This window comes from Octodon degus, unplaced genomic scaffold (assembly GCF_000260255.1).
Source record: "Octodon degus isolate 3935 unplaced genomic scaffold, OctDeg1.0 scaffold00129, whole genome shotgun sequence".
Lineage (NCBI taxonomy): Eukaryota > Metazoa > Chordata > Mammalia > Rodentia > Octodontidae > Octodon > Octodon degus.
The window spans coordinates 789,923-794,267 of NW_004524705.1; positions in this window are offsets into that span (position 1 = coordinate 789,923).

A 4,345-nucleotide genomic window follows, 5' to 3' on the forward strand; every position below is an offset into this window, starting at 1 on the left:
ACGGGGAGGGTGCAACCCCGAGGGCATAGCACGTGATTCCCAGGGAATGGGCAAGGTGAGAAGGACCGTAAACTTGATTCAGCAGGGGAATAGAATGGATACCTAATGGCCTCCAACAGATTTGGGGTGGGCTCAGGGGTTGCCAGCTGGCTGAGGGTGCAGGTCCCCCTCCCCGGCAGTGCCCACTGGTGGTGCTGCAGCCCTGAAGAGCTGCCGGGCTGGGTGGGTTCTCATAGCAGACACCCTGCTGGGCCTGCTCAGAGGCAGGCACATGGGGGCTCTTTCCTTGCTTCCTTTTTTCCTATTTTTTCATTATTTTTCTTTTGATTTATTAAGGTATAACTGACACATAGGAGCCACGCTGAGCTGGCAGAAAGGGGTTCCTGTGTGAACTGTGATCTGAAACCGTAGTGTTTGAATTGTTTAAGTAACATATTGCAGTAAAAGGCACATTACTGTGAATCTCTCAACATCCTGCTGGCTCTGAGCGCATGCGTCCCACCGTCCTTGGCCCTTTTGCAGCAGCTTTAGAGTCCTCTCTCATGAGTGTCTTCAGCTGCACTGTTCTGGCTGCCTCTGTGCCATGAATCAGCTCAAAATGCTTCCCTTTCGTGGTCATCTTGTTGTAAACAGCCGAGTTAGATGGAAATAGTATAGGTGGTCAGGCAGGGCGAAGCCCTCAGAGGGCCCACTGTGGAAGGCAGGATGCCCTGCAAATGTGGGACAGGCATTCCTGCTGGGGGGCAGACCTCCAGAAAGAAGGCGAAGCCCGTGCACCCACACACCTCCCTAGGGATGGCCACCAGGGATTGATATTTTAAATGCATATCAATCACCTTGAAAAAGCTAGAAAGTCACTAACCCAATCCCCCCACCAGGAAAGCCCCTGTTCTGTATTCATTCCCATTGCTACGTGAATCGCTTCCCCATTTTATCCCAATGTAATCAACTTTACCTGAGCACTTGTGCTTGTGACCTTACTGGTTGACCGTAACTTTGTCCCACCCCATACCCACCTGGCAAGTTCACATGCTTCACACCCTGCACTCGCCTTGTGTTGTGGATTTGCTCTATAAAATCCCTAAAAAAACACACGTTCCTTGGTAACCCACTAGGGTCCCCTTCTGTCCCTCTCTCGGACAGGAGCTTTCTTTCCTCCAATAAAAACATCCTGCTCTTAACCTCTGTTGTTCCTACAATTCATTCTTTGGTTTTGAGAACAGGAGCTAGTCCCAGGTGTCTTTCATGGAGTTTCTTTCCCCTTAATCAACTGTGACCTTGGGGAGGTGCGGAAGCGGGGCGCCGGCCAGACCTGACTGAGGTGGAGGAAGGCAGGGGTGCGTTTCGGGAGCCGCCTTTCTGCAGCACGGCGCCATGCTTCTTATCACAGGGCAGATTCTCAGGACAGGGGGCTCCGGAGCTGCTTCGTGAGGGCTGGCTGGATGCGTGTGTCGGAAGAGGGGGAGGCCGCCTGAGGGGGATTCGTGGCAATGTGTCTTTTTATGTTGACCCGAACCATATTTGCGACCAGCCCTTGCAGACGTCACTGGTCGCGGGCAGTCAGCCTCGCATGCCTCTGCCCAGGACTCTGGTCCCTGGCCGAGGGCTGCCCTGGCCATGACGCAGGACGGTCAGCATGGACGCAGAAGCCGCATCATCAGAGCTTCTGCCAGCCTCCTTCCCACGCTGAGATGCACTGACCGCCGCTCGCTCAGCCCGAGAGCCCCCATCGCATTCGGCTGGGCTTCGGGCCAGCACAGTGATTAACCTTTAACCGGGGCCTGAGGCTCACAGGGGAGGGCGGCCGTCTGGGTGGCCTGAGGGGCCAGCGGCCCTGGCGCCCTGGCGGGGTGGGGGTCGGGCAGCTGGCCAGCCCTGGGGGCTTCTGCTAGGCGCTTCCCACATGGAGTCCAAAGGCAGAAGTGCGACTCTGCGGCTCAGCACAGAATCCTTTCTCACTGACGTCCTCGCCCTAGTTATCCATGTTGCAGGCTCATTTAGAATATTTAGAAAACGCCAAAAATTATAAAGGAGGAAATAATCCTACCACTCAGAAATGATTAGTTTTAGCATATTGAAAAATGTAATCCTACTTTTGTGTGGATACAAAAGTGTACTGTATACAGCTTACATGGGGCCTTCTACCCCCCCCCCATGTAATATTATTGAAAAACTATTGTCTATATTAACAATTCCTTGAAAGTGTGATTTTTGGGGGAGACTGGATCTCACGGTGTAGTTCAAGCTGGCCTTGAACTCACTATGTGGCTGAGTCTAGCCTCAAACTCATAACTGTTATAACCTGACCAAAGCGCTGCCATCCTGTTCTGTATGCGCCGTCTTAGTGAACCATGTCAGCTGCTGTAAAATGTGCCTGTCTCCCAAAACTTCTGTTCCTGTAAGCCACTGCTGCGAGCCCTGGCCTCCACCCTTAAATTCCAACGTGTGCCTATCTCACAGAACTGTTGCTGTAAGCCCTCGCCCCACCCTCGAATTCCAAGAACTTCTCCAGACCCCTCAGCAGCTGCCCTGTCTCCTTGAACTCCCTGAGTTGTACCCCGCCTGCTTTGTGGCTTTAAGCTTTATAAACCCCACGTTCCCCCCCCCCTTTGGGGTGCACTTAGGCACTTTGTGCCGGGTGTTGCCACTGGGTACCAGCTAAAATAAAGAGCTTCATTAACTTTTGGACTTGCCTCATTGTCATTCGATTTTTGAGCTACGACAATAACCATTCTCCTGTGTCAGCTTCCCGAGTACCGCAACCATAGGCATGCGCCACACGTGCAGCTGAAAGCCTGGCTTTTCCTAGCGGCATAAGCGACCACCCTCTGCATCTGTCCATTCACTTAGCACTGGGCCTGTTTGAGGGTATTAAAGCTACTTTTTTTCTAGCATAATTACTTTTATTCAGGACAGTCTCTCGCCCAATGGGCTCTACTTCCTTACAATACATTTCAGCAACCAGGATGGGGGGCAGAGTTTGCGTATTCCTAAAGCTCCTGCGGATATGGCTTACTTGATTCCAGAAAGTGTGAGGGAACCCACCCATCCTCCACAGTGTGTGTGTGCCTGTCGCAAAAATGATGATCAACACTCGGAATTACCACCTTTTATTCTTTTCCAATTTGCTAAGTCTGCACTTCATGTGGCTGTCACCGTGACTCTGAGGTTTTTTCTGAGCTTAGCAGCCACTCATCCTTCTTCTCCATGTGATCTGTTCGTGTGTGTCCAGCCCAGGGAAAGAGCCTGCCTCTCGGCGTGGCCTGTGCCACCTTCAGGGACACCTTCCTGACCTCCTCAAGCAGCCATGCCCCCCACAGCTGTGAGGGAGTTGGGCCCAGACTGTCCACCCCCCTCACTCTCACCGCCAAGAGCCCTTAAGATAACCCACCCCCTTGCTCCATCAATAATCACTGCTGTGGGCCCTATATCTATAAAGCTAAAAGAGTGGGTTCAAACAGATAAACTAGGGTCAGGGTGTCAACAGCTCGGCCTCACGTGGGAAACTACCCAAAGCAGCTGGACCAATGGGTGAGTGTGGGCACACAGCCCCCAAGTGCCCAACAGGGCAGAATCAGGGCCTTCCCTTCACCCTCTCTCTTGGGTCCCTCACGCAGCAGGAGCTTTCCCTTTTGTGTGCTTTTCCTTTCCTAATAAACTTCCCAGCTCACGACTCTTTCCTCCTCCACCTATGGTTTCATTCTGTGACACCTCAAGACACACACCTGTTCTGCTAACAGCATCATCACACGCTGGAGGACCCGCCATGGGGGCGCCTGCGTGCCGAGAGCCTGAGGCCCCCGCAGCTGCTCAGCCAAGAAGACGGAGGCCGCTGACTGAGCAGGACCGAGGACGCAGCTCCCGCCCCAGGTGGAAGGCCTGGAAGCTCAGGCGAGTCGCCAGTTAAGTCTGAGCTGCAGGCTGGAGAAACTGGAGACCTGGGGACCAGCGTCCCAAAGCGCGGCCCGGGGTGCAGCTGCACAGGAAACAGCACCCTTCAGGGTGGGCGCACTTCCTGCTTCTTTCCCTTTTCATTCATCCAGACTACGAGCCTACTGGCTGGTGCCACACATGTGGGTGTCTTCCCCTCAGCTTGCTGGCCTGCACACCAGTCACCCTCAGACATGCCCAGAACTGTGTTTACTAATCTGCTGGATGTTTCCTAACTCAGACAGGCTGACACACCCTGAGGAACAGTCACATTGCCTCAGCCCTGTCGTGGTAGCCATGTAGGTAGCTGTAACGCTGAGCGTGGCCAATGGAGTTGAGTGGAGGTCTGGAGGACAGGGCCAGCCATGTGTCACTGGGCGTGGGGTCCACGAAGGGGAGCTGCGGCTAAGCCAAG